Source organism: Triticum urartu, chromosome 3A, assembly GCF_056163025.1.
Source record: "Triticum urartu cultivar PI428250 chromosome 3A, HENAU_Tu73, whole genome shotgun sequence".
Classification (NCBI taxonomy): domain Eukaryota; kingdom Viridiplantae; phylum Streptophyta; class Magnoliopsida; order Poales; family Poaceae; genus Triticum; species Triticum urartu.
The window spans coordinates 53,638,357-53,648,351 of NC_141875.1; the positions used below are offsets into that span (position 1 = coordinate 53,638,357).

The 9,995-nt window shown below is 45.9% G+C and overlaps 1 long non-coding RNA gene across 11 annotated transcripts; it reads left to right on the forward strand.

Annotated features, from left to right (window-relative positions):
* The first annotated feature begins 1,106 nt into the window (after positions 1-1,106).
* On the forward strand, positions 1,107-7,625 carry LOC125542756 (uncharacterized). Of its 11 annotated transcripts, XR_015618134.1 has the most exons (9): positions 1,120-1,485; positions 1,629-1,733; positions 1,955-2,021; positions 2,102-2,204; positions 2,930-2,997; positions 3,669-3,745; positions 5,422-6,257; positions 6,645-6,780; positions 7,320-7,625. It is a non-coding gene; the product is annotated as an uncharacterized LOC125542756 (long non-coding RNA). The 11 variants fall into 11 exon arrangements; XR_015618131.1 differs by having other exon boundaries at positions 1,108-1,485; positions 2,102-3,745; positions 5,422-5,496; positions 6,123-6,257; XR_015618132.1 differs by having other exon boundaries at positions 1,109-1,485; positions 2,878-3,745.
* The last annotated feature ends 2,370 nt before the right edge of the window (positions 7,626-9,995 follow it).

Here is a 9,995-nt window from a genome sequence, read left to right on the forward strand (position 1 = left end):
GCTGCTTATATATTGCGCATCAAGATCTATAGAGATAAATCAAGACGCTTAATTGGACTTTCACAAAGCACATACCTTGATAAAGTTTTGAAGAAGTTCAAAATGGATCAAGCAAAGAAAGGGTTCTTGCCTGTGTTACAAGGTGTGAAGTTGAGTCAGACTCAATGCCCGACCAGTGCAGAAGATAGAGAGAAAATAAAAGGTGTTCCGTATGCTTCAGCCATAGGCTCTATCATGTATAAAATGTTGTGTACCAGACCTGATGTGTGCCTTGCTATAAGTTTAGCAGGGAGGTACCAAAGTAATCTAGGAGTGGATCACTAGACAACGGTCAAGAACATCCTGAAATACCTGAAAAGGACTAAGGATATGTTTCTTGTTTATGCAGGTGACAAAGAGCTCGTCATAAATGGTTACGTCGATGCAAGATTTGACACTGATCTGGATGACTCTAAGTCACAAACCGGATACGTGTTTTTATTGAACAGTGGAGCTGTCAGTTGGTGCAGTTCTAAGCAAAGCATCGTGGTGGGATCTACGTGTGAAGCAAAGTACATAGCTGCTTCGGAAGCAGCAAATGAAGGAGTCTGGATGAAGGAGTTCATATCCGATTTAGGTGTCATACCTAGTGCATCGGGTCCAATGAAAATCTTTTGTGACAATACTGGTGCAATTGCCCTGGCAAAGGAATCCAGATTTCACAAAAGAACCAAGCACATCAAGAGATGCTTCAATTTCATCCGCGATCATGTCAAGGAGGGAGACATAGAGATTTTAAGATATATACGAATCTGAATGTTTCAGACCCATTGACTAAACCTCTCTCACGAGCAAAAAATGATCAGCACCAAGAATCCATGGATGTTAGAATCATTACAATGTAATCTAGATTATTGACTCTAATGCAAGTGGGAGACTGAAGGAAATATGCCCTAGAGGCAATAATAAAGTTGTTATTTATATTTCTTTATATCATGATAACTGTTTATTATTCATATTTGAATTGTATTAACCGGAAACTTAATACATGTGTGAATACATTGAACCCTTTCATTGAACCCTTTACGAGTCGCGCAAAGGGCACTCGCTCGCCTATGCCACGTCGAATTTTACTGTCGCATGATCTATCTAGCCCAGGTAACACCTTCCCGAGGTTTCATGCTCGTATGCAGTCAACACCGTGTCGAGCCCCACGCCCTCGTCCTCCCCTTCTCCTTCGCAGGCACGTCTCCTCCTCCCCTCGGTGGTCTGATCCCCTTCCTTCTTGTGCATGCCGCCTACTCCCCTCCTCCGGCTGGAGCAAGATGTCGCCGTACCTCCATCCTCGCGACGCCACCTCCTTCCTCCACCGCCGACAGAGGCGACCGGCTAGGGTTCAGTCGCTGCCGCCAAAACGGATGGCGTGCTCCTCGGCGAGTGGCCCGGCAAGTTCTCTCTCTCCAGCTATCAGGACAGCTCGAGACCCAGATCATCAACACCGATAAGGTCCAATCCTTCCTTCCTCCACTGATTTTGCTGCAAGCTAGATGTGTTCTTTATCAAATCTGATGGTTTTCAGGTGGTTGCATGATGCTGCGCCTCCAGTTCTAGCTATGTCTGACCTTTCTCATTCCCTTCACTCTCATCAGCTCCTCCTCTCGGTTTGATTAGCCTCCCCATCTGTCCACACCGCCAGTCCCTGGTTTCTACAGGTTTGTGAGACTTCAAGGTTTACAAGTGTGGCTTTAGTTGAGGTGAGTGCCTACACCCGTGGATCTGATCACACTATTTTTTTGTCTTAGAGTTTGTCTTCTTTGCATCTCCTATTTCTCTTTTGGCTTCTTCTTGCCTCTGCTACATCTTTGGAATATTGTTTGGGTATTTTGGTTGGTTGCTGAGCATTTGTTCCTTGGATTTTAGCTGTCCACTTTCTTTATCTTCCCCTTCTTTAATTTTTCGCTTCCTTCCTCACCAGTGAGTGGAGACAGGTCAGGAATCACCTCCCCATTCAGCTAGGCCACACCATCTTGAGATTCAGCCTGGTATGCTCCTGTTGTGTACATTCCATGGCTAATGTTTTTAGGGAAATTTTACCAATTCACTTCCTTTGTCATGTTCCTAGAACCATGTTCCTTGAAAAGACAAGAGTAAACGGGAAAACATACTTTGCGTTCATATGATGCAGACCAAGAAAAAACGATAGTTTATGAAAGATTTGAGTGCAGGTATACTCAAATCAATGTCTTTTATCTAATTGGCTAGATAACTACTTTTTAGGTCTCTGCTGATTACCACAACAACACAATTTTCTTATTCATGCTTTGCTGTTAATATTTTTTTCACTGCCTGAAAAATTAACTTTTGTTAGTTGCATGTCAAGTAACAAAGCTAACAGTACCTATTTGTTGCTTCATCGGCATGGATTAGTATTACATTATTTACTAAGTTGAAAGCAGTTAATATCTCCTTGAGGCCACTCCAAGATGATCCTTATTTCCTTTGCAAGCAGCTAATTGTTGTAACATGATTACATTTGCTGAGTGGCGTAGCTGTACTTTTGGATGGAGTCTTCATAGCTTAGTGGCAGTGTTTCGGCATGTCTTTTTCTTGTTTCCTGTTGGTGCCTTTGGAAACTAATAATTACTTTTTTTATGAATTTAACGACATGTCTACTTTTGTTGATCTGATATATTCAGATTTGGCTAGCAGCAAAAGATGAATGAATATAGTGATGGAAAGCCAAATTTAAAGTGATAATAATTGATAAGTGTTCCTTTTAGTGTTTTGAACTAATTATGGTTCCAGAAGTAGGTTGTATGTATGTTGCAAATGAACTGGTATAGAGCTTCATCTAATTTATTGGTGTGAATTGTTCTCATCATGTACCTGCCCTTTTAGTTAGCGGGAAACGTTGTGATGCTCAGATCTTATGTGCCTATTTTGAGAGCAGAAAAATATGGAAACTCAGCATCTGAAGCTAAATAAAATGCACGCACTATCCTCTTCTTCTGTGTAATGGTGAGCTACAGTTTGATCTTGTCTCCACTGCTCTCAGTTGGGTTCTACCACACATTACTAAAAATTTTTTTTGAACCGTAAATGACCGTAGGAGAGTTTTCCTACAATCTTTGTATTAAAAGAGTTATTAAAGTCTTGTCAAGCAAGTTACATTGGGGGAGGGGGCTGAGTACTTACATTGCGTGGAGGGGGTGCGGCAGGGTTAAATGAGTGTGATCCTAGATAGAGGGCCACACATTACTAAAACTTACACATCATTTTCATTTAGATTTGGTTATTATTAGCATTAGATTGTGCACATTGAATGTGAGAACAGGGCAGGTACTACCACGGCGTTCATTCTACTGTGTCCAGTCCTCAGTCCTCAATGCTTAATGTCCATCTCTTTGTAGATTTGTAAAGTTTAGGTGTATCATCATCGTTTTACTGATGGTCAATGCATATGGGGAACAAAGTGAGGCTCTATAGGAAGTAGCTCACAAATTTGAGGCGTCTCTACAAGGAAGCCACACATCCGTTATTACATTTGCCACATGAGCAACACCTTTGCCACTCAAAGAATCCTATACACATCACCTGCAATTATATATACATTTCTTCTTAGTGTTGTTACATTTGATTTTGCACTATTTGTCCTGATTGATACTGTATAATTATGTGTTGTTTTGCAGGTACTGATCTTGGTGTCGATTCCTACCTGAGCCATCGGACACAACTTCGGTTGGTCACAGGTTTCTTGGCTCTTTAGGTATGCGTGCTAGCACTTCATTAAGGGTTTAGATGACCATGCACAGGGTACATCTTCTCCTTTAGGGCATCTCTAGCCGTTCGGCCCCCCAGGAGGCATTTTTTTCGCCGCTTGGGGGGCTGCCGGCGAAAATTTTGTCCTCGAACGAGAAAATCTCCAGCCGTTTCCTCCCCAAGTGAGGCTGTCATCCTCGCCACCGTCCCGTCCGAGGCCGCGGGGCCATCGAAGGCCGCTTTGCCTTCCAGCAGCGCGTCCATGCCGCCCGTAGTCCCGCTCCTCGCCACCACTGGCCCCGCCCGCGCCTGGTCGTTGGCATGCAGGAAGGCCGTCGTCGCATCGCGGCCACCGCGCCGCCGAGGACGACCACCTGAGCATGAGCGGAAACAGCCTCCCCTGCGCCCCCTGCGCGTGCGCACGCTGCCAGGACCGGCACGGCAGCCTGACCACCTCCTCGTGCCCTGCACCAGCCTCCCGGTGCTGGCCATGTCCCCGTCCCCGTCGCCATCTCCCCGTCCTCGTCGCCCAAGGCCGGTGCTCTCCAACTCCGCGCGGGAGCCGGCTGGGGCGGGACAGCGAGGCGAGGGCGGCGGTGTGCCGGGCGCGGCGAGGCAAGGGCGGCGGCGTGCCGGGCACGGCGAGGCGAGGGCATGGCGTTGGTGAAGGACGCGTGGTGGAGGAGGAGGAGCTCGGGCGGAGGAGGAGGAGCTCGGGCAGAGGAGGAGCTCGTCCACACCCGCGAGCAAGCCTCTCCTCGCCCCGCTGGGGAGAAGATGGTTAGGTGGTCGCCGCCGCCGCCGCGGGACGTCGAGCTTTTCCCCTCCCTGGGCGCCCACGACGCCGTCTCGCCGCAAGCCCAAGGCGGTCAGCCAGGAGCCGGCCGCGGACGCCCAGGTCTCCAACGCCTCCGAGAGCCAGGGCGGCGAGGAAGGGGAGGAGGAAGGGGCGGCTCGCCGGAGTGAGGAGCAGGGGAGAGAGGAGAGAGAGTAGAGGAGCGAGGAGCAGGGGTGGCAGGGCATGCGGGAGAGAGAGAGGAGAGAGCTTTGTCCTCTTTTGCATGCACAATCTGGTGGGCCTAGCGAGGAAAAAGGAGGAGAGAGAGACTAGAGAGGCTGACAGTGGGCCTTTTGTAGTTAAATTATAGCGCCGGCGCCCCCAGCTGCTCCCTGGCGTGTTGGGTTTGCCTTGCGTGTGCCGGCCGTAACTTTCGTCAAAACCGGTGCAAAACTGGTTCCTGAGACCCCGAGTGGGTCGTTTTTTGCCCGCCGGCGTCTAAAAATGCGCCTGGGGAGCCTTTTTGAGGGCCTGGCTGGAGATGCCCTTATCCCCATGTCCTTAATTTGCTTGTGCAATGAATGCTGAATTTGGACAGTAGTGATTTATTTGTGCAGTCCATGCTTAAAAGTTGAAAAACGAAAAGATGACATGATGGGTTTCAAAAGTGATAGTGGTTGTTTAACTCTCCTTTGTTGAACTGCACTGTTTTGTCTACTAAATTATGGTCAATATTCGCTTCAACGCTGGTTGTATTCACCTCAATGCGGGTTAAAATGAAGTAAATATTGTTCTGTATTTCTGTGCTCCCGTTGTATTCACTTCAATGCCTGTTGCAATTTTCTACGAAACTTCTAAGACTTGTATTAAATGTTTTTAACATCTGGTGGACCCTTTTGATTTAGAGGATTTGGGTCAGGGATTCAAGAACTAATGGTTTCATCCACACGTGTTTTATTATGATGCTATCAAAAGCAGGGGTACATTTCCTTATGTGCACTTCCCTTTCTATCTTATGAATAAATTTGAAACATTCTTCTGTTTCGCACTGTAGTTTAATTTAGGAGTCAGGATTGCCAACTCATTAAGAATCTATGAAGTTACATACAAATGTGTACATAGTTAGATATCTTTGCCCATTTTTTAACCTTGAATGACAGTTGAGAGAAGCTCCCACTGCCTTATAAAATAAAATCTTGCTTTACATAATTACATTGGTTGGTTGTTGAGGGAACTCCCAACCAGAGGGGTAGTTGCAAAGGAAAACCAGAAAAGAAACTAGGGCCTAGGCGGGGGCAACTGGATAGGGTGACTAGAGAGTCCACAAACGAGGTAATGAAGGGTACTAGCCGTTGTGCAAAACTTGATGGATGGCACATATATTGCTTGTTTAACAGATGAAATTCAGGAATTTATGGCATACATAATATTTGATTATAATGATCTATACATATACATTATGCATATGCTAACTGCAGTAGCGACAAAGAGTGGCTGGTGAGTGTGAAACAAAGCGCTCTCACGCGCCAGCATGATCATGTGCTTGCCAGATCCATTTCGAAGCCTGGCTGATGAATGGCTAGCTTATATGGTTATGTTCTTGTAGGCTGAGGTTTTCTATCTTGGGCAACTGAGGCAGAAGAACCTGGTAAATTGGTTGAGTAGTGCTATGAGGATGAACACAGGATGCTGGTGTACAAGTGCATGAGCATTGGTAGCCCTGAGACACACCTCTTCAAAAGTGAGTTTTTTTACTGCTTTCTGTTGTCAATTGATCATTACAGGTATTAGTGCGTCTGGTGGTTCTTGAGACCAACAAGATAAAAAATGTTAATTTGGAAATCCGAGCATGTATGAGTGTCATCTCATCCATTGTCAATGAGATGTTCTTGTCATGTGAAGTTTCTTTTCTATAAGTCAAGAGGATAGTTGAGTTCTCTCCCTTCCAAAGGGTCAACACTTTCTATTTTTAAAATCACATGAATGTAGATATTGGATATTTAGTAAAATGGGATACTAGATATTTTGAATTTCCTAATTAATTATTCAACTAGCTTCTTGGTACATGCAAGTTACAACTCTTCGTCAATGTGGAGGAAACTGACCTAAAAGATCATATTTCCTTCAGGTATAAATTGCTCCCTTCCGTGGATGACAAGGATAAAAAATGACAAGGATGAAGATTGCTATTGGCGCGGCTAAGGGACTTTCTTGATGCTATCTCGCCAGTGATCTACAAGGCCTACAACATCTTGCTCGACTCAGTAAGCCACACGTAACTTCAGACTTTCCGATAAGAAAAGAAAAGAGTTTTTAAATGTCCTCATTTTGGAACAGTACTGATGGTTACTGAAAAATGGGGTCAAATAGTACTTCACCTTTTATGCTGAAATTATGAGAAAAGTGTCCCACAAATGAAAACTAATTTGATCTTGAATCTTAATTTTAAATCTGTACCTTTTGACCAGTTGAACATCTAGATGCCATGTTTCTGAATTTAGCTAGCCCAGTGCACTATGTGTAGCTCTGACCTGACTGGAACTCTGAATATTCTTGTATGAATGCCATACCTGAGAAATCCTATATTGTACTAGCCTCACCATCCAACTTATCGAGATACATTTTGCCGTCATGGTCACACAATTGTCCATTTAGATATGAAGCTTCACATGTACTCTGTCTACTTATATTAGAGAATGAATCCACTTTCTGAACAAGAGTGATTTGAAGCATTTACTCTCGCAGCTATCTACAAGCCATGAACAAGTGTCTAACTTATTTACATCTTATTTCCTCCGCACAGCGCGGGCTATAACGTGAGTCTGAGCCTCCACGAGCTCGATGCCGTCGGGTACCAGCACTCTACACGCTTGCCGATGCAGTGGTCGTTCAGGTTGACTCGACGACTAGGTAGCAGCAGGAGCGGATGTGAAAAAGGCGGTGGTCATCGAGGTCGACTTGACCGGCTAAGTGTGCATTTGCTTTTGAAGCACTTCCCTTATTCGTAATCGGTCATTTAGGCTACAAAACTGCTACTTCTCTGTTCATATAAGCTTATCCATATGTATGATGCTCTCACCTAATGTATTTTTATGAATGTGCACAGCCAGTATTGCATTTCTACTGCTGTATTTTATTTTCCCAATCAATAAGATGGTACTGTCACTGCTATTGGATTGCTTTGCTTTCCAAAGTTCAGCAAATAGTTACGTGCACATGTGCTACTCATGAAAAAAAACAATTGAAAAGGGCAACACCCAGGATAGCTAGGCACGGTACAAGCACGTTGTCAACTACAATAGCTAGGTTGGTACGCACATGCATGCAGAGGAGGCGTGCCCTGGGCGCGCCCCAGCAACTAGTAGACAAACAAAGTGTCACTAGTTTGTCTCTACTTGACTAGCTCGTTGAATCAATGATGGTTATGTTTTCTAACCATAGACATTAGTTGTCATTTGATTAACGGGATCACATCATTAGAGAATGATGTGATTGACTTGACCCATCCGTTAGCTTGATCGTTTAGTTTGTTGCTATTGCATTCTTCATGACTTATACATGTTCCTATGACTATGAGATTATGCAACTCCCGAGTACCGGAGAAACACTTTGTGTGCTATCAAACGTCACAACGTAACTAGGTGATTATAAAGGTGCACTACAGGTGTCTCCAATGGTACTTGTTGAGTTGGCATAGATCGAGATTAGGATTTGTCACTCCGATTGTCAGAGAGGTATCTCTGGGCCCTCTCGGTAATGCACATCACAATAAGCCTTGCAAGCAATGTAGCTAATGAGTTAGTTACTGGATGTAGCATTACGAAACGAGTAAAGAGACTTGCCGGTAACGAGATTGAACTAGGTATTGAGATATCGACGATCGAATCTCGGACAAGTAACATACCGATGACAAAGGGAACAACGTATACCGTTATGCGGTTTGACCGATAAAGATCTTCGTAGAACATGTAGGAGCCAATATGTGCATCCAGGTTCCGCTATTGGTTATTGACCGGAGACATGTCTCGGTCATGTTTACATAGTTCTCGAACCCGTAGGGTCCGCACGCTTAACGTTCGGTGATGATCTGTATTATGAGTTTATGGTTTTTGATGTACCGAAGGTAGTTCGGAGTCCCTATGACCACGAACATGACGAGGAGTCTTAAAATGGTCGAGACATAAAGATCGATATATTGGAAGCCTATATTTGGACATCGGAATAGTTCCAGGTGAAATCGGGATTTTACCGGAGTACCGGGAGGTTACCGGAACCCCTGGTAAATGTATGGGCCTTATTGGGCCATAGTGGAGAGAGAGAGAGAGAGGAGACCAGGGCAGGCCGTTTGCCCCCCTCCCTCTGGTCTGAATTGGACTAGGAGGGGGCGCCCCCTTTCCTTCCTCCCTCTCGCCCCCTTCCTTCTCTCCTAGTCCAACTAGGGAGGGGGGGGGGGGAATCCTACTCCCGGTGGGAGTAGGACTCCTCCAGGGCGCGTCATAGGAGGGCCGGCCCTCCCCCTCCTCCACTCCTTTATATACGTGGCCAGGGGGCACCCCTAGACACACAAGTTGATCATTGATCTTTTAGCCGTGTGCGGTGCCCCCCTCCACCATAATGCAACTCGGTTATATCGTAGTGGTGCTTAGGCGAAGCCCTGTTCCGGTAGCATCATCATCACCGTCATCACGCCGTCGCGACGACGAAACTCTCCCTCGAAGCTCTACTGGATTGTGAGTTCGTGGGACGTCATCGAGCTGAACGTGTGCAGATCACGGAGGTGCCGTACGTTCGGTACTAGGATCGGTCGATCGTGAAGACGTACGACTACATCAACCACGTTGTCATAACGCTTTGGCTTACGGTTTACGAGGGTACATGGACGACACTCTCCCCTCTCGTTGCTATGCATCACCATGATCTTGCGTGTGCATAGGATTTTTTTTGAAATTACTGCGTTCCCCTACACGTTCCCCGTTCACACCTGCCCAAGCTCCTCCACGTCTATGCCATGGCACCACCTATCACGGCGGTAAACACTTAGCTCGCCACCTGCCACCGCCGCCAGGCTGTCAGCAAAGCCCATCGCATTTCGCCACTTCCGCTTGCCGCTGCCTATCGCCATCGACTTTCTCGATGCTGCTCGCGGTCGACCCAGCTCTGCTCGGTTGGGGAATTTGCCGTACTGAGGGTTTTTTCTCATGGACGACAAGGTAACTAATTTAACGAGATATTATCTCATCTCTTGTCCCAGTTCATCTACCTCCTTTCATCACCCGACGAAAATCGCCGTGAATTCACTTTATTCGAGCTGATTTGAGGGTTTTCTTTCATTCATATAATGTACAGTGCGCCGACACTTCAGGACTTTGCAACCTCCGCCAGAGATTCCATCCCACCATACCAGATAATTTGAGGATGCGTGCGGTATGTTCAATATCACCCTAAATCGGTTGGCATGGCCTACTTTCCTAAACATATT